Source organism: Eumetopias jubatus, unplaced genomic scaffold, assembly GCF_037043125.1.
Source record: "Eumetopias jubatus isolate StellerSeaLion01/CBP00866 unplaced genomic scaffold, mEumJub1_p1.0 scaffold_14, whole genome shotgun sequence".
NCBI classification, from domain to species: Eukaryota; Metazoa; Chordata; class Mammalia; order Carnivora; family Otariidae; genus Eumetopias; species Eumetopias jubatus.
In genome coordinates, this window is record NW_028274820.1 from 61652547 (window position 1) to 61678623 (window position 26077).

Sequence of the window (26077 nt, forward strand, 5' to 3'; positions counted from 1 at the left end):
GGTTTCTTCACACTACAGTAAAAACATTTATTTAGCGATTTATATCCCCACCCAGCTGGAAAGACAACAGCCTTATTTTATTTCACATTTGTGGTACTCAACAGCTGTTGTTGACTTGTCCAAGAGTGTTCACCAAAAAATCTAGAAGAAAAAAATTTTAAATGTTAATAGTTGTTGTCTTTACATGGTGAGAAAATGAATAATTGTTTACATTTTGTTTTCGGGCATTTCCTAAATGATGTACAATCATTATGTGTTGCTTTGAAATTAATTAAAAGTATCTTTAAAACACAATTTTAGAGAACACATTGAATATCTGGTTTTAACCTCAACATGAGTCTCATGAGGCATGAGGTGAAGATTATTCGTATCCCGGTTGGGAGGGGAGGGTGCTAAGAACTAGAGAAGTTAGCTAACTTCTGGAACGATCCAACGCTGTAACAATAGAGTGCAGACCACAATCTAAACCATTGGCTTCTGACCTCAGCTTTTTATGGTTGGACCTTGCTAGGCTCCATGTTGATACATGCCTATATGTACACCTAATGAAGCCAGTTGAGGGTGATATTCAAAAACTTAGCAGTCGGTTCAGTAAGAGCACCGGCCAGCCAGGTTTGGCACTGCCCCAGCCAGGACAGACGGATGCCATGCACAACCAGCCCAGCGTGCCAGTGCCCACCAGCTTAAAGTGGACGCGCCTGTACTTGATTCAAGGTTTTGAATGGTGCTTTCAACATCCCTCTTTTTTTTCTTCATAACTCCATTATTAAAAACAATCTGCTTAAGGCTTAGGCACAATAAAAGCAGTAACCATGAGAAACAACACACAAAGCCTTCCTGGGTCCAGGTTCTTCCAAACTGCAGACTTGCTGGGGGCCTGTTTCTCTGGGCTCAGTCTTAACAACAGAACATTGGCGAGAGGGCAAAGTCATCACTTTCACAAAACACGAGTTTTGTTTTCAGTTTATAATTTGGAAATTGTCTCCCCCTCTCTTCGGTGGGCCGACAGATATATATTTGAAGGGAATTTAATTCATAAAAACCTTCTCACAACTTGATCTGAATTGTTATAATTAAGGGCTTAAAAATATTTGTAGGGGGGCACTTCTTTTGAAGAGTATCGACTTCAAGGATTAGTAACCCATCCTATCTATTATCAATGATTTATTATCAAAGCCTTAGGGGGGCACTTCTTTTGAAGAGTATCGACTTCAAGGATTAGTAACCCATCCTATCTATTATCAATGATTTATTATCAAAGCCTACTATCAATGATTTATTATCAAAGCACACATGTCAAGCCCCTGCTCCCCATCTACCCCAGAGCTGCAGTGTCTCCTTAGTCTAATATCACTGTCTAAGGCCAAAATAAGGGAGGCGATTTCATACCCACACCACTGAAAACCATAGCTGAATCCTGGCAAGGAACAGCCTGTCAATCTCAGCAATGGAAATAATCTTGGACAGTCAAATAATTGACTATATACAGTGTAAATACCCTCAAAGTGTTTGCAGATTTCATCAAAAGGCCAAATGCTTTTTACATAAAACCAGGAATATGGCAGGAAAGGAAATTAGAGGAAGGGAGCACCCATCCCCTTTTCAGAGTCTCTGTAATTTTCTATAAAGATTTGCACTTTGATTATGCTTAGTAGCACCATATGCTGGAGTGGGACGCAAGATCAAAGGTTCCAACCACAGCGCTGGAACCTTGCTGTAGGCAGGATCAAATATTTCTGTTGGTAGAAAGCTAATGGATGCGTAGGACACTCCTCTAGCTCCCCATGCTTCCCTATTTAATTTCCAAAATATAATTAATAATACTGCCAGTGTGAATGTTTTGAGCATCTTTTTCACTGTCTGCTTTAATACGCTGCAGGTTGAAAAAGAAAATGATTGTTATCACTTCTAAATATCAAGATATTTAGAACTAAAGAATTTTCAAAAGCTTCATGTCAATTGTCAAGTTTTATAGTATGTATGACCTTAAAAATTTGGGGAGTGAGGGGTTGCTGAACACTGCTTTTCTTTGGTTGATAAGAGAACAGATATTTTTCTCATTCTACTCTATGATCAAAATATTCTACAATGAACATTTGTTTCTGTGGTTAAAAATCTTTGCTGAGAGTGTACATGATACCATATTCAGTCTTGCTTTCCCCATTGCCCTGACATGTCCCTCTTCCTTCCTTTGTTACAAATGGTTTTTCTTATAAACCTTTAAAAAAAAATCAATCTTGGTAATGGAAGTAATTTTGGATAGTCAAACAATGTACTGTATATGATGTAAAACCCCCCAAAACATTTGCAGATGTCATCAAAAAGCGAAACATTTGTCCTAAACTCCCCATGTGATGTGTTTGGTGTGAGCAGAAGACAGAGTCCACTTGCCAGGTCTTTCACCTTGAGCCATGTCAGTCTCTTGGATCTGTGGTTCATTTTCTCATCTATAAAAGGGACAAATCATACTTGCCCAATGCACGAGTTCTGGGAAATGGATGGGAAGGTGCTTAGTAACTACCAGTGTTGTGAAAACAGGATTCTTGCTAACATTTCAACTTCATGCATGTGTTGTCGGTGAGAATCTGTGGCCTTCCAGGGCAGGACCATGCCTTATGCACAGCTTTTTGGTGTCCTCTGCAACATCAACAGGGTCTTAAATTGTGAGTCTCTAATAAATATTAGGTCAAGCCAAAAAAGTAAAAAGGAGAAGGGCACATTCCAGGTAACTGTTCTTCTACCTTTCCTTGTAGGTTCTGTTTCTATCTTTTCATGGTTTCCTTGCTGTACTCCCGGCTGCCTGGGCCCCGAGCACCTAGTCTTCAGCGCACACGTTTTCCCCAGTAGCTGTCTGGGCAGGCCTAGATTCTGGGCCAGCTCTGCCATCAGTTAGCTTACCCGGTGAATCATTTGACCACTCTGGGCATCATGCTTTATGGAGTGTGGTTATAATACATCAGCGTTTGCCCAGAAGGTTGTTATCATCAGTAGTAGCCCCTGTGAAGGTAAAAGATTATCGGGGGGGAGAAAAGGAGTTCTGTGGTCAGCGTGGGCCATATGCCATTTCCCAGTCTTGAAGAGTCACAGCACAAGATAGCATGTTGAAGGCTTTAAGAAATCCTGCAGAAAACAAAGGGATGGTGGGGTTGGGGGGGCTGTGCAGGTGGTGGTGGCAGGTAGGACTGTTAACCTAGTCTGAGACACACTGGATTAAAATGATCACTAAAATCTCTTCCAGCTTTAAACCTTAAGGAATCTGTTGCATTTCTTCCATGGAACATTATTCAACATCACTAGAATTTGTTAATGATAAAGTTCTTGAAATATGGTGTTCTGTGTTGTGCTTGACTGATCTCAACAACTCATGGTATCTCACTGGTTTAATATTAATCCACAGTGGGCAGGAAAATATATACCGAAGTTGTCTCCAGTCTCTCTCAGTCCCAGAAAACTTGTTTGCTTTGCCCCCACCTTGTGAAACTAGCAAATTATTAGACTTTTCTTTCCACCACGATACAAGTGTTAGAAACCCATAGTTGGAAGCACCGTTTGGCATGTTGAAAGTTCCGGGCAAAATAGCTGTTGATGCTTCAAAAATATTATTTAGCCCCTCTGCTAATGCCACTGGGGTGTTTCCTGGGAACCTAGCCATTTGGCGAAAATTCTAGTAGTGAGACCCCCAGGCTAATTACTCTGGTATCCTTGGGCATAAGAACCTGGTTGATAATCAGTGCATAACTCATGTGATCCCCTGAAGTGGTGGAACATAAGTACCAGCTTAACTAAAATTCCTGAAGTGGTTTCCCATCGGAAACAGGTGGCCACAAAACACCTGCCAGAATCATAACCATTACTGACTAGCGTCTATATAGGGTGCGTGCGTATCATGTGCCAGGCACAGTTCTAAGCGCTGTCCAAGTATTAAATCATTTACTCCTCCAACAACCCCACAAGCAAAGTCTCTCCTTTCAGATGATGCAATGGAGGCAAAGGAAGGTTGAAGGGCTGCACAGGTCACACAGCTAGTTAGTGACAGAGCTGGGACCTGAACTCCCATTTTGTGAAAGTTGTTATTCATACTTTTCACCTGTATCTTTGACCACGGTGTCCTTGTCATCCCTAGAGTCATTTTTTTTTTTTTTTGGATACATAACATTTTCCAGAATATAGCATCTGCCTTTTCATACACATCATTTGAACTATAGCATTTTTTAATATTCTGTCAGTGGAAATTTTCCAAGCCACCAATACCTTTTAGGGCATATGTTTTCTGCATTCCTGCCATAGGTGTTTATTCATGATCTTCGTAATATTACCACTTACAGTATTGCTTCCTGCCTCATCACTATACTTATTTTTAAATGAAGAATAGCCTTTTGTTATTACAGAAGCAATATATGAGCATTGTAGACGTCCAGAAAAGACAGATGAGCAACAATAAGAAAGTCAACAGCACGTTCCCACTGTGGAAGGTTGCATGGTGGCCCGTCCAAATGTCCTAATCCCCAGAACTTGCAAATATGTTAAGTTACAGGGCAAAGGGAAATTAAGGTTGCAGTTGGAATTAAGATTGCTAATCAGGTGACACTGAGGGAGGAGCTCTGGGTTATTCTGGTGGCCCAGTGTACCTAGGGCCTAGAAGAGAACTTCAGAGTGATGTAGGATGAGAAGGGCACAACCTGCTAATGAGGGAGGAAGCTGGAGGAAGTGGCCATGAGCCAAGCAACGCTGTCAGCCTCTAAAAGCTAAAAAAGACAGGGAAATAGATTCTTCCCCAGAACCTCTAAAAAGGAGCACAGCCCTGCCAACACCTCGATTTTAGCTCAGTGACACCCATTTGGGCTTCTGACTTAAAGAACTCTGAGGTAATACATTTTTATTGTTTTAATCCACCATATTTTTGGTAATTTGTGTGGCAATAGAAAACTAATATGCCCACCAACCAGAGACTATTAAGTGTTAAATTTTTATTACATGTATTTCCATATTTTCATACACATATATGTATTTTTTTACTAGAACAAGATCATAATGTTGTAAACAGTTTGTTTTCCTTTCATAATCTTTCTCTTTCCCTGTCCATAAATTTCTAAAGCATCTAATATCTTGATCACATTGACATTACGCGAACTGTCGCACAACTATTTCCCCAAAGCTGGTTTGTCCAAATCACGTTTTAGGTCTGGAGCCTGCAGGTGTTTTAAATCTAAAACAGTCCTTTTCTTCATCTGTTAATTTTCCTGCTCAATGTTTGTCTGATCACTTCCTCATGCTGTCACTTAGCCTGCTCGTCTGTCCCCTGTATTTCCTAAAGAGCCTGATCAATTTATGTTGATAAACTGTCTAGAATACATTTGGGGTGCCATTGTATGTTTCACGTGGCATTTCTTCAGGAGGCACGTGCCATGTGGTTTTACCATGACTGAAACTCAGACTGTCCTCTGGGTCGTGTGATGGCCACCTGAGCTGGCTGCTAGACAGTGATGTGGTTCCCACTGTGACCAGAAAGTATTCAGTATGGAGTTCCTTTAACACCACACAGATGTGTGGTTTCCCCTCAGCCATTCACTGCGTGGCCAGTTCCATTTGACAGCCCTTGCCTGAATTAACATGCATTAGAAATCGCAAAACGATGATTTTTCTAATGTTATTTCTCCTACGTTTATCAGCTGCCACTCCTTAGTGAAGAAGAGCTTTCCCTAATCAGCTAGATCCATTTGTTTACTCTGAAAAGCATTTTGGACTGGGGCAGCAGGAGAAGTGCTTCTTCCTTGGTCAATTCTCAAAGGGAGGACTTTGTTAATAACAACCTCAGTGATGACCACTGGTTTCTGCCTCTTCTCAAGTAGCATTAAGATCCCCAGATTTTCCCTGAATCAGTTTGTTTCTTTCTACAATTTTTCTGTGGATCATGTTGCCAAATTGATATATGTTTGGGTTTGCTTTTCAATTCTAGGGTTTTTCAGTTGTAAATTTTTTTAAGAGTTTAACAAAATAGAGTAAATTTATTTCAGCTGAATACCTTAGTTGTAATTTTTTAATGGTAATGCATTTATATAATTCAAAATCAAAAGTATATGGGAAAATATTCAGAGGGAAGTCTTATTTCTCCCCCTGCTCCCTCTACCTAGTTTTTCTATCCTTCTACACATGACCATATTTTATTAGTTCCTTATTTATATGTCCATTCTAGGAGGGTTTTGGGGTTTTTTTTTTGCACATACGAATATGTATACGTGTATCGATATATAGCCTTATTTTAACCCCTCCCTTCTTTGTACACATACCCCCCCCTTGCTTCTTAAATTTTTTTCCCACTTACTGGTATATTCTGGAGATCTCTTTGTATCAGTAACTACAATCCTTTCTCATTCTTTCTTTAAAACTTCTTAGAACTCCATTGTGTTGGTGTACTGTAGCTTATTTAAACTAGTTCCTCCGTACTGGATCCTTGCATTCCTTCTAACCTTTTATTATTGCAAACAATACTGCAGGGAATAAAGTTGTACATTTATCTCTTGTACTTGCACAGATATAAATGTAGGTAGGTTCTTAGAATCGGGGTTGCTTTTTCAAAAGGTCATTACATCTATAATTCTCTTTATATTTCTAGATTTTCCTCCAAGGACTCAATACTCTTAACTACTTTGCTAAATTGTTTCTCAAAAGTCTTGGTTTTATCACACAGATGAGTGAATTTTAAAAAATGAAGACTTAAAATAAAAAATACTGACAACATTAAGGTGAGAATATGGAGTAACTAGAACTCTTGTATATCCCTGGTGGGAGCATAAAATGATACATTCTTTTTGGAGAACTGTTTGGCAATTTATTTATAAAGTTAAATATACATTTATGCCATAGCTCAGAAAGATCACCTCTATGTATTTCCCCAAGGGAAATGAAAATATGTTTTTTTTTTAAGACATTAGGAAGAATATTCACAGTAGCTTTATTTCTACTAGCCCTAAACTGGAAACAACCAAAATGTCCAGCAACAGTTAGATAGAGAAACCGTTATATATCTATGCCATGGAATATCACTCAGCCATAAGAAGAGATTACATGTATTGATACATGTAATAAAGTGGATAAATCCCAAAATAATTATGCTGAGGAAAAGAAGCCAGACACAAAAACGTACATATCGTGGGTTCCATTCACATGAAGCTCTAAAACAGACCATGCTAACTTATGGTGATAGGAATTGGAATGGTGGTTGCCTCTGTGAATGGGGGGACTTGGCTGGACAGGATTGCAGGGAACTTTCAGGGGTGATGGCAGTGTTCTATATTTTGATTGAGGTAGTGATTACACTGAGTGTATACAGTGATCACAGTCATGACTGAATGCTTCTTAGTGCAGCCTTTTTATTATGTAATGTAAATATACATTACACAATTTATAAAAATTTGGTCCTCAGCAGAACTTTCTAGGAAGTGAAGGCCTTCTTCCCTCTTCATCCCCACCGTGGCTGTACTCTTGTTCTGAATCTCTCAATATTCTATCTTTCTGGCCCAGGCTTACACTTGAGTATCTACAACTTTTACAGGCTGAAGTCACAGTTCCCCAGTAGGTTGTAAGCCTCCTACAACAGAGTTATGATTATGCCACTTTAATATTCTTTACAACAATGGTTGTCAACCTAGGTGGCATAGTATTAGAATCTCCCTGTGTCTTAGCTCGGGCCACCATAACAAAATGCCATAGAGTGGGTGGCTTAAACAACAGAGATTTATTTTCTCACAATTCTGGAGGCTGGAAGTCTGAGATCAGGGTGCCTGCACATTTGGGTTCCTCTTCCTGGCTTGTAGCTGGCCACCTGTGTCTCATCTGGTGGAGAGAGAAAGAGCAAGCTCTCTGGTGTCTCTTCTTCTTCTTTTTAAAATATTTATTTATTTGAGAGAGCGAGAGCAAGGGAGAGAGAAAGCGCGAGTGGGGGTGGGTGCAGAGGCAGAGGGAGAAGCAGGCTCCCCGCTGAGCAGGGAGCCTGACTCGGGGCTCGGTCCCAGGACCCTGGGATCACGACCTGAGTCAAAGGCAGACGCTTAACCAACTGAGCCACCCGGGTGCCCTTCTGGTGTCTCTTATAAGAATACCAGTCCTATCATGAGGGCTCCACCTTAATGACATCATTTAAATCTAATTACCTCCCTGAAGGCCTTATCTCCAGATACCATCAATGTTGGGAATGAGGGTTTCAGCATATGAATTTGGGAGAACACATTCAGTGAATAGCACTTGGGAAACATTAAAAACAAAACGAAACAAAACAAATAGCAGGGCTTGAATTTCATCTCCAGAGGTTCTGATACAGAATTGGGACCTGGACATCTGTGTTTCTTTAAGGTTCCCTTGTAATGTGCAACTAGGATTGGTGACCATTGCTCTGTGCCTTCCTGTTCAAGATGAGGTCTATGGACCAACAGCATCAACATCACCTGAAACCTTCTTAAAAATGCAGAATCTTGGGTGATAGGCACTGGGGAGGGTATGTGCTATGGTGAGCGCTGTGAATCGTGCAAGACTGTTGAATCACAGATCTGTACTTCTGAAACAAATAATGCAATATATGTTAAGAAAAAAAAAGAAGAAGATAGCAGAAGGGGAAGAATGAAGGGGAGTAAGTCGGAGGGGGAGACGAACCATGAGAGACGATGAACTCTGAGGAACAAACTGGGGGTTCTAGAGGGGAGGGGTTGGGGGGATGGGTTAGCCTGGTGATGGGTATTAAAGAGGGCACGTTCTGCGTGGAGCACTGGGTGTTGTGCACAGGCAGTGAATCATGAACTAATGATGTATGGTGATTAACATAACAATAAAACAATAAAAAAAAATGCAGACTCTCCGGTCCCATCCCAGACCCGTGAATCTGCCTCTGCATAGTAACAACATCCCCTGTTGATGGGTATGCACTATAAAGTTTGAAAAATACTGGTCTACAGCACCTTGCATAGACTTGCATACAGGTGTGAGAATGCTCCATCAATCAATTCCTGTTTGAGTTCGAGATGAACATTTTGTCAGTGAACCAGTTTTCACCTTTTTTCATCTTGGAAGCCTGTCAAGGTGTGGATCTTGCCTGCAAATAATTGCATCGCAGTGTGAAGATTTTATATATAGCCTATATATCATTGTCTGTTAGCAAACAAAAAAAGCAGCAAATAGACCCAACGTTAAAAACAAAATCAGTGTTTTCGAAAATATATAACCATCCCAGTGATTCCATCACAATGAATGATTACTTCCTTAGCTTCAGGTGAGCTTTAAATTGATAATGAAATAGAATATGTACTTGCGTTCCAGCTGCAGAAGGAGAGAGAGGCGGCACTTAGCGCAGAGCATGAATACTGTGTAACTAATAAATAATTCAGTAAACTGGGGAAAGAAAAAAACACACAAGCTTAAATAAATAGCAGAGAATCCCTAATGCTTAAGGTTGAGAAATGAGAGGATTATTATATACAATGCTATTATGTAGCACAGAGAGCTAGTTTTCAAAAGATTTGATTATGGTAAGTATGCTTACTACTAAAAAGTAGAAAGGAATGCGGCCTTACTCGATATTTCAGAAGACAGTTCAAGGTCTCGTCATCCATCAAGAGCTTCGATGTGGTCTTCCATATGAATGTGGCTCATGAAAGGACTAAACAAGAGATTCCACGCTGACAGACACTAAAAATGATGAATTTCCACTTTCCGAGTTCAGAAGTACCTAATGGGTATCCTTCTTTATTTTTAAGAACTATTAATTCGAGTACCTTTATGTGTAAAATACCCTCTTAACTCAGGATAGGTGCATTGTAAGACTGCAATCTCGGGAATAATTTCTGCTTCTGGAGATGGGTCTTCCCTTCATTTTCATTTCCACCCCTACCTGATAATTTCTTAATCGTTAAAATGTAAATGGTTTGCTAAATTGCATCAAGATGGCCTTTTGGTTTAATTCATAGCCCCCTCATATTCTGTGCAGTGAATTGAAGATAAAAAGAACAGATGCTAATCTATTGTTAGTACACATACAGGCTTACACACCTACAAACATACAGAGAAGGGAGCCTCAATGCTTTGTATTTAAATCCCATTTCCCATATGCTTAGTGACATTCATCTCATTAGTGATCTGATTCAACCCAGCAAGTTTTTATTGGATGCCTATTGTGTGCCCGAGAGAAATACACTTTGAAACTAAAAATCTTTTACCTTGGGTTTAGATAATGAAAATTTATGTTCCAGTGTTGCAAAGTATTGAATAAAGACATTGCTGGTTCAGTAAAAATCAATTTAGAAGGGCTTTTTTCCCTACTACTTTCCAAAGCAGCCTACAAGAGAATAGCTTTTCTCCTTTAAATGTTGTATAAGAAATGTCCTTTACGTTAATGAAATAATGCACAGCAAGAATTGTTAAATTTGCTTTTTTCCTCTCTAGCAAAGATATTTTTCTCTTTGTGTTAATCTTTAGTGAAAAATAGTAAGTACACTTCTGAAAAATAATGGAAACTTTAGAAAAGGTATATCCAATGGGAAGTAAATCCTCTCAGAAATGTTTGATGTACATTCACATGTTTTCTATGTAACTCCACGTATTGCCTTATTCCCTGCTTTTTTTCACAGGTGGGAGCATACCATGTACTCTTCTCTACCTTGGTATCTTTCAATTATATCATTTTGGAGACTTTCTGGAACAGAATGTGGAGATCAACCTCATTTCCAGGGCTGCATGGTATTTCAGGTATGGATTTAACCATCCACTATCAATATACATTTAAGGTTTTCCTGGCTTTTGATATTATACACAGTGTTCTGATAAATAACAGGTAGATATGTCTTTGCACATAGATGCTAGCATATCTGCAGAACCGAATCTTGGAAATAAAAATGCTGTGTCCAAGAATATGTGCATCTGTAATTTTGAAATATAATGCCAAATTTCCCTTTGAAAACCTTGAACCAGGATGCAGCTTCCCTGCAGTGTTTGAGAGTGCCTCTTTGCCCGGATGGGTGCCCATACATTAGTTTAGCAATTCTTCCTTTCCCTCTCACATCAGCAGTGTCTCCCCTCTACTGGATCATTCCAACCGGAATCTGAGGGTGCTGTCGTTTCTTGCATCTTAAAAGACAAAAAAGCTACTTATTGACTCCACTTGCCCTCTCCTTCACTACCCCATTTGTCTGCCCCCTTTTGCAGCAAAATTGCTAGAAAAATGATGTCTACCATTACTGTCTCTTCATACTTCTCTTCCTCATCGTCTTGAACCTTCTCCAGTTAGGACTTGTAGCCTCACCACTTTCCAGAACTGCTCTCGGCAAGTCACCAATGACCACTGCTGTATCCGGTGGTGAATTCTTGGTCTTCATCTTGCTCTTGTCTGCAGCCTGTGGTAGAGCTGATCCATCCATTCTTCTTGGACCATTGTCTTCTCTTGGCTTCGGTGATACCATATTCTCTTCCAACCATATAGGCTGTTCCTTCTCACTCTCCTTGCTGGTTTCTTTCCATCTCCATGACATCTTGATGTTGGGGTGCCCCAGGTCCCAGTCTTTGGATCTCACCACTGTCTGGGCCCCCTCCTTTGGTGATCTAATCTAACCACATGGCGTTAGATACTGTGTCTATCTTAAAGACCTCAAATTGCCCCTGGCCTGGATCTCTCTTCTAAACACAGGCCTTGTGTATTTAACTGTCTACTTGACATCTCTCCTTGAATACCAGAGACCTTTCAAATCAAACATGTCTAAAATTGGGCCTTTTCCCTAAAACCTATTCCTCCCACACTATCCCATTTTAGGCAATAGTCACTCCATCCTTCCAGTTACTCACACAAGAACCTTGGAATCCTTCTTGACCTCACTCTTTTGTTCACACGTCACATCCCATCCATTAGGAAGGCTTGCTGGCTCCACCCTCAGAAGACACCCAGATTCTCACCCTTCTCATCACTTCCACCTCCAGCATCCTGGTCCAGGAAGCTGTCATCTCTCACCTAGATTATTTCAGTAACTTCCTGCTTGCACTCATGCGCCCTGTAGCCCATCCTCCATAGCACAATGCAGCAGCTGGAGTCATCCTGTTAACACCTATCAGATCACTTCACCCTCGGCTCAAAACCCTGCAGTGGCTCACTCACAGTTTAAAGGCCAAATGTGGATCTCCTCCCACCCCCGAGCACATTCCTCTCTGAGCTCTCCTGTTCTTCTCTTTCCCCTCTCACTTTACTCCAGCCCCACTGGCCTTTTTGCTATTCTGGTGCCGATGCAGGCATAGGCTAGTGCAGGCATGGGCTAATGCATCCAAGGAAGAGAACAGAGTCTAGAAATGCACTTATCTATATGTTGGAATGCTCTATTTAAGATACTTGTTTTATCATTTACTAAAAAGAGAAGAAATGGTACACTTTCCAATGAATAGTTTGGGGGACTTTCAGGAATGAAACTCATGCAGATCTAAAGCCTGAGCCTCCTCTAGGGTATTCCCATGAACTTGTCTTTCAAGGCAATTCACTCAGTCTCCTGGTTAACACTCCATGAGTGTGTAGGCACATTAGCAGAGTCTCTGGGACAATCAGGGGTGAAGGAGGGCCAGAAGGGTATAAAAGCCCATGAATGTGCTTCTAGGCTCTGCTGGAATCCTCATTGCTCATGATGATACCATCCACAGCTGCCTGTCTCTGTGGTCCTTTGGGGAACTGAGAGGCCTTGGCCGTGTCTGGGAGCATGCTCTTTTATCTCCTGCCTTCTCTATGGAGATATAACCACCTCTGTGCATTTCCACATCATTTGACATTGTAGCCGGTGCATTGAACAAGCAGGTCTTAGAGGGTCCAATAACAAAGCCACCTTACTTGTATTTCCCAGTGTCTTTTATAAGCCACTCCATGGATATTTCTTTACCATCACCTGGATGGAAACTCAGGCAGACTCCTGGGTTCTCTCGTCACTCTTAAAGTCATATAAATGGATCTCCAGTCATAAAACATATTCTTATTTTAGTAATTAAATTCCATATAATAACAAAAACTCTGCTTTGCAGATAAGCCTCCTTCTCTGTACCTTAAGCAAGCGAGAAACCTTCAGTAGGGATGGGGTTGGGATCAGTATCTTCTCTCTTTGCCCATGCAGTGCTTCTACCCTATGACCCCACCATGCTAACCATGGTTTCTGGTCCCTCCAGGATGGAATTTGGGGAGACAGGTGGTAGCCATGGGAAAGGTCTTTCTTGATTGATATTATTGCAGTCAAGCTTCTCCAGACTTGGGAGATGTTTTGAGCTCTCATTCTGGTTCAGGGGTTCTTCAGAGACCCACCAATGGGAAAAGACGTCTTCATTAAAGTAGACTTCTTGATTTCAGTGGATGACATGCTTCCGTAGGGGCAGAGCCAAATGGCAGACCTGACCGAGAAGCAAGGTAGGTGATGTTACTGTCATGGGCCTAGGGGGCCTGAAGCAGCAAGCAGAGTATTTTAGGCACCCAGGGATCTTTGATGTTGGCTACTTGTTCTCAGTGACCCTAGAACCAAAATAGATGGGCAGTCTACTAAGAATTACTTTGTTTATGTAATTGGAAAATCTCTAGGTCTAGGGAACAGAAACCTGAGTTGTTGGCTGGAGGGTCCTAGACCGTCACGCACGTCCCAGACCCGAATCAGTGCAAAGACATAGGGGTCCTCACAGCGCCGGTGCTCAAACTGTGGCCAAGGAATAGCAGTAGCAGCAGCCTCATGTGGGCATTTGTGATAAACACGGGTTTTTCGGCCCTCCCCAGCCCTGCTGACACACATACTCTAGACGCGGGTCCAGGAGTCTGTGTTTGGGCAAGACCTTCAGCTGGCCCTGATGCATGCTCAGGTTTGTGAAGTCTAGCCACAGAAGAAGAAGGGGCCAAGAAGCCTCCAAGAAGGGGCTGGACAACACTGCTATGAGCTTCTAGCGTAAATCTTCCTTTAAGTCTTTCCCCAAAGACTTGCAGCCATTTGCTGGGGTGACTGTAGACTGGGGAACGGGGAACAGCTGGAACTTGAGGGGGTTTCTGGACATTGGTTCCGAGGCAGTGCTAACCTCCAGAGGCCCCAAATGCCTCTGGACTACTGGGGATGGATGTCACTTGTGGTCATCTGGGGATAAATGAAATTTTGGCCTGTGCTTGCCTCGCAGGGTTCCAGTGGGCCCCTTGATCCATATATGGTTATTTTCCCACTCCTAAATACATCGGTATTAGGTCTCCTGCAACTCGGGGAACTTCCCATATTGATTCCCTAACTGAGTAGTGAGCCTTAGGATAGCAGGCCTGGCCTCACAGAAGCTTCCTGGAATTTGCCCTTCCTAAATAAGGGTAAACTGAGAGCAATACTCTATCCCTGGGAGGGGGATTGCAGAGAGCAGTATTCCCACCTAACACTTGAACAGTACAGGGGTCATTGTGCTGTACCCTCATTTAACTCATCTGTGTGGCACGTGCAGAAGTGAGATGCTTATTGGGGAATGGCTGTGGGTTCTTGGAAAATTATTCGGGTACTGGACCAGATGTCGTCTCTTTACTGGATGACACAACAGTGCTCCTGGCACTTTGTATGCAGCTATTGATCTGGCAGATGCTTCCCGCCCCCCCCCCCCATTACCAAATTAGCAAAGATTACCAGCAGGGGTTTGCTTTCAATTAGCAGGATCAGGAAAACACCCTTAGTGTCCTACCTCAGGCCCATGTTGGCTCTTCTGCTTTCTGACAAGATCTGGTCTGCTGGGGCCTTGAGCATCCTGAGATTCCCCCAGAACAGCATGCTGATGTGTTATTGACATGGTGAGCAGGACGGAGCTGATACCCTAGATACCTTAGTAAGACACATGTATGCCAGAGGGTGGGAGATAAACCCCAAGAAAAATCAAAGGCTTACTCCCCAGTGGAGTTTCCAGGGGTCCAGTAGTCTGGGAAATTTGATATTCCCTCTCCAAAGTGAAAGGCAAATTGCTATACTTTGTACCACCTGCCACTGAGAAAGAGCTACAATGTTTTGCACCTCTTTTGATTTTTGGGAGAACATGTATACTTTTTGAGTATATTGTTCATGGCGATGTTTTGTGTAACACACAAGGCTGCCAGTTTTGGGTTGGAACCAGGGCAAAAGAAGGCTCACTAGTGGGGTTTCTCAACTTCAGCACTCTTGACATTTCGGGGACAGATAATTCTTAGATGTGGGAGGCTATCCTGAGACTTATTGAATGTTTAGCAGGGTCTCTGGCCTCTACTCACTAGATTCCAGCATTATGCTACCCCAGTTGTGGCAACCAAAAATGCCTACAAATTGCCTAATATCCTAATGTTCCCACTTGAGAACCACTGGTCTACAGCCTGGCTAATTAAGCTTGAGGTGACTTCAGCACTGGCTGACAGCTTGACTTCAGCCTCTTGAGAGACCCTGAGCCAGATCCTCCATGTGAGATAACAAATGGGTGTTGTTGCTAAGTTTTGGGGCAGTTTTTAGATAACTAATATGCTGATCCACTCGGCTGTAAGGTTGGGCATGCACGGCAGCAATGTCATCCATTGTAAATAGTGTATAGCAGATTGGGGTCAAGGACATCCTGAAGACGCAAGTAGTTTTATGAGTAGGTTAGCTCAGACTCCCGTAGCATCTCCTCTTGCGGCATTTTGATTCTCTCATGGCCCACACCTATGTCCTTTTGCAACTGACAGTTGACAGAGGAAGAAAACATTTGGGCCAGGTTCACAGATGGTCCATTGCAGTTTGAAGGCACCAGGTGGATTTGGATTGTTGAAACATTATAGCTCCTATCAGGAATGTAGTAAGGGATGTTCTTTCGAGGCCAACACAGCAGTTGTCCACTTGGCCTGGATGGAGAGATGGCCAGAGGTGGAGATTTACACAATTCATGGGTGACTAATGGTTTGATTGGCATATTGGTGACAAGGGAGTCTGAGGAAGAGGTTTTCGGATGGACCTCTCCATATGGGCACTGTCCTATGTGAATGCTACCATGGGGCATCCACTGAGGAGGCTCTCAGTAAGCAACTAGACAGGACGGTCCATTCTGTGGATGTCAGTCAGCCCTCTTCCCAGACACCTGAGGCTTGTTCAATAGGCCGATGGAGAACATGGCTGTTGTGGCAGGGATGGAATCTCCACGTGGGCTCAACAATATGGACTTATCCTCCCCCAGGTGGGTCTGGCTGCTGTTGCTACTGAATGCCTAATCTGCTGACAGCAGAGACCAATATTGAGCTCTGGTATGGCATCATTCCCCAGGGGCACCAGTGAGCCACCTGGTAGCAAGTTTATTACATTGAACTCTTTCCATTATGGAGGGCATGATCTTGTCCTTACTGGAAAGGACACTGTTTCTAAATATGCTGTGCATCTCCTGCCTGTAGTGCTTTATCAGTCCCACCATCTGTGGACTTTCAGAATACTTTATTCAATGACACGATGTCCTATACAACATTGCTTCTGACCGAAGAACTGATTTTACAGCAAAAGAAGTGTAGAATTGGGCTCATGCCCCTGGGACTTACTGGTTTACCATCCACTCCATCACCCCAAGGCAGTTACCATTATCAAGTATAGGAATAGATTGTTGAAGTTTCAAAAATGGCACCATTGGGAGACCCCTCTCTGCAATTTGGGTGACTGTGTTGCAGAATATGGATGAGGCTTTGAATCAGCAACAAAAAAAAGTGGTGTTGTGTCTCTTATGGTCAGGATACATGGATCTGGGAATCAAGGGGAGAAAAATGGGAGTGGCTCCCCTCACTGTCACGTGGTGTTGGCTGAAGGCAAAGGGAACACGGAATGGACATTGGAAGAAGCTCATTGTCAAAGATGACTCAACTATTATCCCTATCAATCAACTAGTTTTGTTACCAGTTACCAAAACAAGAGCTGTGGTGGCTATGCATATTTTCTTCTTTGCTTATTACGTATAACGTCGAGGGTTGGTGGTGGTAAACTTTACAGTTTGGCCTTCAGGTTACAGAATATATCCAGGGCGCAATGGTGATGAAAACAGAAGAGGAACTGACATCATGCAGCGGTGAATACAGTGGCCGAGGCTGCCTCTTCACATGGTCCTACACTCTGTGTTCCCCTCTTTCGGTGAGAGAGTGAGCCTGCATTCATCTGTATGAGGAATACAGTTGCATTCTGTTAGGTGGAAGCACGATGTAGTTGTATGGATACAGTGAAATGTGTGGGTCTGAGTAGTAAAAGGGCGAGTGTACCAGATGGTGTCTCTTGGCTGCTGGGTCCAAGTTCATCCTTCTAGGTTTGCGCCATCCCCTTTCCCAGACTCACTCATCTGGCTGATTTCAAGTTAGGTTCTTCCAGTGGGAGGCACTGGCAGTAGGTTCCAGGGTGGGAGGAAGAAATTAGCCATTTCCCCTGCCACAGGCAGCCACAGGAACAGGCAGCTGGGCTTGAGTGCTGGCGCTATGGGCTCCAGCAGCCTGGGGGCGGTTTCGGCAACATCAGTGGTGAGTGTTCACTCATTGGATCCAGCCAAGGAACAGTGGCAGCTTCCGTCTTTGGGCAAGAGCCCCCTCTTTCTTTGCTCCTTCGCCCTCCTGGCAGTTTTTTCACCGATTTCCTACATTGCATCCTTCTCTGCGTGAAATATGGAGAGTGGCTCCTTCCCCTCTTCGGACATGGAGTGACATAGAGAATTATCCATACCCACACAAAGCAAGCTTCGTCATTCTCTAGTTTAAAACAAAAAATGGAATGCATCATATTTATGTAAGAAGACCCAGATAATGGGTATTTGTGTTGCTCTCAGTCTCCTCTTTTAATCAGTATGAGCATTAAGAACATTGCCATTTTTGGAAAATACTGTCAAGGCATGTATCTGGCAATGTTCTTGTCTTTTCCCATTTGGAATTATACCCACTGAAGCTCTTGGGCAGGCTTTTAAATGGCTGACATGGGATTAAACTAGCCTCTGGCATCCAGCAGCTGGTACTTACTGCTTAATAAGTATGCTAAATACTGGCCATGTATCTTAGCCTTATCTTTTCCAAATGAATGGTGAGCACCTCGAGGCTGGATATCATGGCACCTTTTGAATATGCAAACATGGTGTGTGTTGTGGGGCTGGCTAGCACCGCCTCTCTCCTTTATGATTAATGCCTTCTGAACATGTCGGCTGCTTGGCAGCCTGGGAAGAGCCCTACATTCCTTCACGGGAATGGGCTCAGGTTTTCTCTTGAGGAAGGAGCTGACGACGTGGCCAACCCCGCCATAGGTTAGTGGCTCAGCTCGAGGTTCTGTTAATTTTGTTACTGGTCTTCTCCCAAATCCCTTTCATGGAGGTAGTGCTCCTTAGAAACCATTTTTCCTCAATGATGAAACATTTCAAATGATTTGTGGGCAGTGCGCCTCTTCAGCCGGGGCAGTCCGGCCCCTTCATTCAGCTTAGGGCTGGAGGGCTGCCCAGACCCGCACAAGGGCCTCGGCCCCCCGAGGCTGCCTCGGGCCGTCGCACCTCAGCCACCTGATACTCTGCTTCCGCTAGCCTGAAGAATGAAGGCCTCTTCAGCCCTGTGCTAACACCACCCTACAGCTCTGGTTCCTGACTTTATCTTCTTTAGTTCATTAAACGGCACTTTTGCTATCTTCTCATCTTTTAGGGGTTCAGATCGTTCTGACATTCTACTTCCAGCCCTTAGATTTGTTCAAATTCTCTACAATGGGAAAGGTTGGGTCGGCTTTACTGTCGCCGCGCCAAGTCCCATTCAGCCTATTCTAGGAGGATTTCTCTTTTGCTGCTCTATGCTTTCACAGCAACTTAGAGTGTGATGGGGGTCCTCAAGCGCTCCGGCATCTCGGCCAATAGGGAGGCAGGGCTTTATTCCTAAAATGAATATCCAGTCTTGTTCTACGAGGGCTCCACTTTCATAATCTTCAGCATAATCCCTTTAAAGCACGACTCCCTGGCAAATCCAAGCTGCTATGGTAGGAAAATTCTCATTAAGGGCAAAACCAAAGCTGCTTTGGGTGGTAATGCTATTAGACTGTCAACCTCATTGTCGGCCAAATTAATAAAATACATTTCTGCTAAGCCAGCTAATGCCAATGAGGAATCAGTAGCCAAATCCATTTAACTCTCAGAGGCTTAAATGCTATTAAATCACAGCCTCACGTTTGTGGGACTGAGTCCTAGAAGATGTGCATGGATTTATATTTCCAAATAGTTGAAAAAATGAGAATGCATGAAAAGGAGAATTTTTGACTTTTTATATTTCAGGAAGAGTCATGACGTGTAATGTCTATTACCTGTAACATTCCATCACAAATAGACATGGCAATTAAGTCAGTCACTTTTGGTCCAGTTAACGAAATAGTTGTTGAACAAAGCAGCAGTTATCCAAGGTAAGTGCTACATGGATGAGCTCATGTTCCAGACAACTACATTCACAGGTGAAGTCCACCACTGGATCGTACACAGATTTCATGGAGACTGGTTTTAAAAGTATCAGGACAGGAAGAACCTGGAAATTCCACCCCCAAATCCTCAATGGCACATAGGAGATCTCTTCACTGGGATGCTTTTCTCTTCTCTGGAATTCCACAGGCAGGATGGAAAGTGGAAGTCACTCTTAGAAGCTGCACATCTGATATCACAAGTTAGTTTTGCCTCTTGCTGGTACATATTCCCCACGCTTAGGTTCAAAGAACACCCAGAAAACTCGTTAAGTCTCCATCTGAATTTCAGGCAAAGGATTCAGTTCTACCACTTTGGTCCCAGCCAGTTTCACTGTTGGGAATACTACCAAGCTTTCTCTTTAGCTGTCAACACATTTGGAATAGACTTCTCTCTGTGGGAAAAGATTGTATACAGCAGTCTGGATTTTAGCATATAATTTCATTATAAATAAGACAGACTTCTAAAAACTGACTTAAGAACCTCTGCACAGCTTCATCTGGGATTTGGCCAACCGTTGTTGGAGTTCTATTAAATCAGCTTTTTTCCTAACTGTGAAAAGTAGAGGTTGAAATTTTATTATTCTCTCAAATCCTCAACTGCTAGCTCAAATAGTTAGGGATGATTAAGAACAAAACAATGTGGGGTATTTTCAGAATTATACATTCACTTTGTTTACCCAAAGGTGAAGAGAATTGATAAAAGTTCATCTCAGCATATCTAATTTGAAGTATATCGCCTTCTAGAGTCCAGAATCCTCTTTTTGGGCATGATGTCGGGGAACAATCTGTTTGTTATTACTGGTGGGGCTTAGCTTGTACCTGAGAAAGGAGTGGTGCTAGACACGAAATAGGATTTTTATTTGTAGTGGAAGAAAGGGTTGACTTTCTAAATACCGAGGGGTGGTTTGCAAATTCAAAGTAAGCTAGATAAACATCTATTTTAAGAGTCTCATTGCTTCCTAAGAGTGAAAGTAGGTCTGAATTTTAAATCTTTTTTTAAAAAAGATTTTATTTATTTATTTGTCAGAGATCGAGAGCTAGAGAGCACAAGCAGGGGCAGAAGAAGGAGAGGGAGAAGCAGGTTCCCCGCTGAGCAAGGAGCTCCATGCGATGCGGGGCTCGATCCCAGGACCCTGGGATCATGTCCTGAGCCGAAGGCAGATGCTTAACCTACTGAGTCACCCAGGCGTCCCTGAATTTTAATTCTTAACTCCAAGATAGGTCAACACTTCTGTTTCATACAAAACACCATAAAATTTAAAAGGTGGGCAGACTTCCCATTAGAAAATACCTCACTTATTCAACAATGAATATTCATGAACACATGAATTGCTGGGTACTCTACTAGGAGCTGTGAGTACAGGGTCAAACCCAATAGAATAAAATCCCTGTCTTTATAGAGCTCATAGTAGCTTCTCGTAAGGGCTTCTGGAATGAATTGAAACATTAACAAAGTGTTGATATGAACAAACTTCACTAAACGGGTGAAACGGCAAATGTGATAAAAACTACAAATAAAAAAATACTGCACAAAGGACGTCAGCAACCTTCTTTTCCTTTAATGGAGCACCAAGATCCTTAACTTGCTTCACTCTTGTGTTGACTGTAACGAACAGAACTTTTCAATTCATTTGTCCTACAGAAAGGGTTGTTTTCTGAAAACCATCTTGCCAAACGAAAAACAAACCAACCAACCCATCTTTCCTGGGGAGATTCAGACACAGAGCTGTAAAAGATCCTGGCAGGGTGAGTGCTGAAGGAAGGGGATGCCAGCAATTGGAAAATGGCTTGGTTGCCAGAGGCTACATATGATGACATTAGGAGCCACAAGATGGAATTAGACTGAGGACATGTGTGGGTCTGGTTAAGCTCAAAGCATCTAACAACACACCAGGAACCGATTACAGGACAGCCATCACGGCAGCCGAATGCAACTTTTACTGTCTCTGGATGGGAGTCTGGTTTTGACATCCAAAGTCTGGGGAAAGTGTGGAGAAATCATGACTACACTCCTCGGTGCTTTGCTCTGCTCCATCCACCCCACTCCTCAGTTTTGGTATGCAGCCCTGTCACTGAGTGCCTTCCCATTGGGAAGAGCTCCAACCTAGAACATCCCCATGGCTACAGGGGAAGAAGAAAACAGAAGAGAAGCAGGAGCGGGGGGAGGAAGAAGAAAGGAACTACGTCTCTGCTTTGCAAGTGATCTGAAGGTTTGTATTGTGCTGGTAATTCTCAGCCGCTTCTGTCCTTAGACAGTCCCCCCCCCCCCCCCGCCCCCGGTCAGGGCACCTGGGCTCCCTTCTCCATCTGGCACTAATCATCTCTACCAAACAGAGTTGTTTGTTGGTGGTGGTGGGTTGTGTTTTTTTCCTAAAATTCCCCATTAATTTTGTCCTGCCTTAGGTTTGTTTTCCTTTCAGTAATGCGAGGGGAATAAATTCATTTGTTGCTCACGGGCAAAAGCAGCTTTAACAACCAGCCAAAATCATCATTAGGCTGTAACAATGGTGGGTCACTGGTAAAATCTGCATTACTCCAAAAAGACTCAGTGGGCCTTCCCTCTTGGTCATGAACATGCCCATCTGCTTCTCTGGGCTCTCAGAGCACATCTCAGCACAGGCTGACAGCTCTTCCAAAAGCACACGCAAAGATAGAAGGCCACGTCGGAGAAGTGCTTAGGCTTGCTTCCTGATTTCTACTAAGTCCCCTCTGATTTTGTTTGTTTTGACCCAGGCACATGTTTATTTTCATAACTGAAGAGCTTATAGCCTTGGACATTGAAAAGGAATACATTTTCTGTTTTCTAACTTATGGTTGTAGCTCGTAGGTGGTTTGACTACCTTGGTTTGAGCTACGTGTCATTATGCTACAAAATGGCCTGGCTCCTTTAAGAAGCCACACGTTGTAGACACAGAATCAAGCTGAGTCATTCACCCAGAGAGAGAATTAGGAACAGCTGGGGGCAGCTACTGGAGGTAAAAGCAGAGACGGAAAAGGAACACAATGCCTCTCTAGGAAATGTTCCAGTCCTCAAGCCCAAATGTGGAGGGGAAAGTTGCACAGGCACCGTCTTGCTCATGCTGACAAGCCCTGTGCACCGTGGAGCAAGGACACCCCCTGTGTTACTGAGCGGACTCAGGCATTCTGCAGCCAGGCGCCAGCAGGGGTCACGTGGGTCAGCAAGCTGTCACCCCCTCTGAGTCTGCAGGGTTTGGGGGTCTGTGCATCCCCCTCCTCATAAAATTCAGTGGCTGCTGAACACCTCCTGTGGCCCTTGAAAGAGTCAGTTGCTACCAGTCAGAATGGCTAAAACGAACAACTCAGGAAATGGCAGATGTTGGCGAGATTGTGGAGAAAGGGGTGGGAATGCAAGCTGGTGCAGCCGCCCTAGAAAACAGTATGGAGGTGCCTCCAAAAGTGGAAAATAGAGCTACCCTATGACCCAGCAATTGCACTACTGGGTATTTACCCCAAAGGATACAAACATAGTGAGTCAAAGGGTCACCTGCACCCCAATGTTTATAGCAGCAATGTCCGCAATAGCCAAAATATAGAAAGAGCCAGATGTCCATCGACAGATGAATGGATAGAGAAGATGTGATACACACACACACACACACACACACACACACACACACACACACACATAGAATACTACTCAGCCTTCAAAAAAAAGATGAAATCTTGACATTTGCAAGGACATGGTTGGAACTAGAGTGTATTATGCTAAGTGAAATAAGTCAGTCAGAGAAAGATACCATGATTTCACTCATAGGTGGAATTTAAGAAACGAAACAGATGAACATAGGGGAAGGGAAGGAAAAATAAAATAAGGCGAAAACAGAGGGAGGCAAACCATAGAGACTCTTAACTATAGGAAGCAACTGAGTGTTGCTGGAGGGCGGTGGGTGAAGAGAAGGGGTAACTGGGTGAGGGGCATTAAGGAGGGCACTTGATCTAATGAGCACTGGGTGTTATATGTTAAATGATGAATCAGTAAATTCTACTCCTGAAACTAATAATACACTATATGTTAACTAAATTGAATTTAAGTAGAAAATTAAAAAAAAAGGAGTCAGTTGCCTTATGACCACTTTGTCCAAGTGACTGGAACCAGTTAGAGATGCACACTTCATCTCAGTGAATTAAAGGATGACATTAAAAATTGCAAACATTACATGAAGAAAATAAGACAGTATTGTCTCAAATGTGAAAAAGAGAGAATCTACAAATAATAAAAGACTAGGAGGACTAGTATTAAAGTTTGAAAGTGGTTATATCTGGGCTCTGGGCTTATGGGTCATTTTTATGTCCTATATATTTATTCATATCTTTTATTTATCTTTTACTTCTCAATGTGGCACAAATTTCCATGCTCCGTCCATCCTTTATTCAATAAATACTCCCTGAGCACATATTGTGTGTTTGGCACCTGGTAGGGGAAGAAAGCTGAGCAAGTGCCAAGTCTTTACCTTGATCTACAACCTCCCATGGGTCTGACATCACCAGCCCTTCCTCCTGGATCAGATGGCTGAGGTTTTATTCCCTTCCCAGGGCAAGGGCCCCTTGCAGGTCCTATAGCGTTGGTTGTGCACTCTCTCAAGTACAAGCAAGACTCCTTCCTGCCCTTCCTTCAGACCCTGTTCAGATGTCAGCATGTCAGGAAGGCCTTTTCTTTTCTTTTCTTTAACATTTAGTTTTTTTAAAAGATTTTATTCATTTGAGAGAAAGAGAGAGAGAGCGAGAGAGCACACGCAGTGGGAGAGAGAGGGAGAAGCAGGGTCCCCACTGAGCAGGGAGCGTGATGTGGGGCTCAACCCCAGGACCCTGAGATCATGACCTGAGCCGAAGGCAGACGCTTAACCTACTGAGCCACCCAGGCGCCCCAGGAAGGCCTTTTCTGACCACCTGATATAATCATGCCCTTATCTGCTTTGATTTTCTTTATGACACTTGTCAATATGTATCTTTACAATATATAGTTGAACACTGAGCTCCCATCAAAATGTGTTGTCTTTGAGGAGGGGTCTTCAGTCTTGTTCATTGCTGTATCTCTACTGTCTAGACCATGCCTGGCACATTGTGGGCACTCAATGAATATTGTTCTCTTCCTCAATGGAAAAGTTCTGATACGTGTTTTACATATATCAAGAATGAGTATCAGTACAAAAATTCAGGTGTTGAGAAATATGGTGTCTCTATTTTTTACAATAGTTTTACAATAGTTTTGAAATTCTGACTCCAACACTGCTGGGCCAGTAGAAAATATCATTTCAGTTATTGTTCTGCTTCCTTCCCAACCCATTTTCAGGGGACGGGGGTGTCAAGATTCCAAGAGCCTAAGGCAGTGACAAGGGCCTCTGCTAATCAACCCACCACGTTCTGTCCGCATGGTGCCTTCGTGCCTGATGGCCATCTACTGTTTCTGGACAGGGCCGAGAACGTCAGTGCCTGTGGCCTCAGTTCCAGATGCTTCACCGAAAAGTTCTCCCTCTCTGGGGTCTTGCTCCAACATGGCCCCTGCCAGAAAGCGGAACCCACAGAAATTGCTCCTCTCCACAACTGGAGGGATTTCCTTTACATCTGTTGTTTCCCCACCTGTTTTTCCAAGTCCCTAAAGCTTTTCTCAAAGTCTACCCTCTCCTTGGGCCTCCGGCTCTTAGAAAACAAAAGCCAGAATCCTTCTGCTTCTCATCTTGCCACTTACCTCCCTGAAGCAAAGGACATGGAGTCTGCTACCTGCTCAAGTGGGGAATGGAAAGGGAGAACTTCAAACAGCTTTGACACAAGTGAGAAATGAACATTACAGGAGTGGGACAGATAATGCAGAGAAGAAAGGGATTCCACAGAGGCGGGGGTGGGAAGAGGGTGGGAAGAGAGAAACCGAGGCAAACGGAAGACTTAAGGTATCTTGCCCTTGTGAGTGAGCCTGGGAGGCTGGGCAGTATTTCCTCTCATGGCGGGTGATGGATAGAAAAAGAGGCCCAAGCAAGGAGATATGTTAGAGCTGGTGTAGAGCTGAAGGCAAATGATCTCGTCTGAGCGGATGTGTTTGAGCCATGGGAAAAGGAGTGCCCCAAAAGGTAGGTTGGAGTCAATCTGTGACAGGCCCTCAAAGTCAGGGCATTTTGATGTTAACCTGAATGTCCCTGGCAGCCACTGGGTCCTAGAGGGCGGAGATGAGAAGTGTGCATTAGAAAATGACATGGCACCTCTGTGGAGGATGGAGGGTGGTCGGGGCTGGTGACTGGCAAAGGCAGAAGTAGGGAGAGTGTTCTGCAGGCAGTAGCGTAGAAACAGGCAAGAGAAGAGCGATGCAAAAGATACTGCGGTTGTAGAACAAGCAGGGTTGACCGCGGTTGCGTGGGAGAGAAAGGCGCAGAAAGCATGGTGATGGCGGGAATGGAGGCGCTCTCCGCGGAGGAGGGAAAACCAAGAGCAGCTACTGGTTTGCGGGGAAGGGTGACAGGCTGCTCATGTAGAATCTGAGTGTCCTGGGGAAACTTGGAGCTGTGGGGGAGGGGCGCTCAGAGGAGCAGTCATGAGGTGGGGAAGGATGCTGCCGCTGAGCACTGGGGTGGGGGAGGAAAACCAAGGGATCCCCGGTTGGGATTGCTTTGATTGTCTCAGTAAAGCAGGAGGCAAGG

General features: G+C 43.5%; 1 protein-coding gene across 1 annotated transcript in view; it reads right to left on the reverse strand.

Moving 5' to 3' along the window:
- CPVL (carboxypeptidase vitellogenic like) overlaps window positions 1-26077 on the reverse strand; it is a 162564-nt gene continuing 136487 nt past the window's right edge. Inside the window, exon 14 of the mRNA XM_028119296.2 lies at window positions 1-141. The gene's annotated coding sequence lies outside the window, so the exon portion shown is untranslated. The remainder of the gene's footprint in view (window positions 142-26077) is intronic.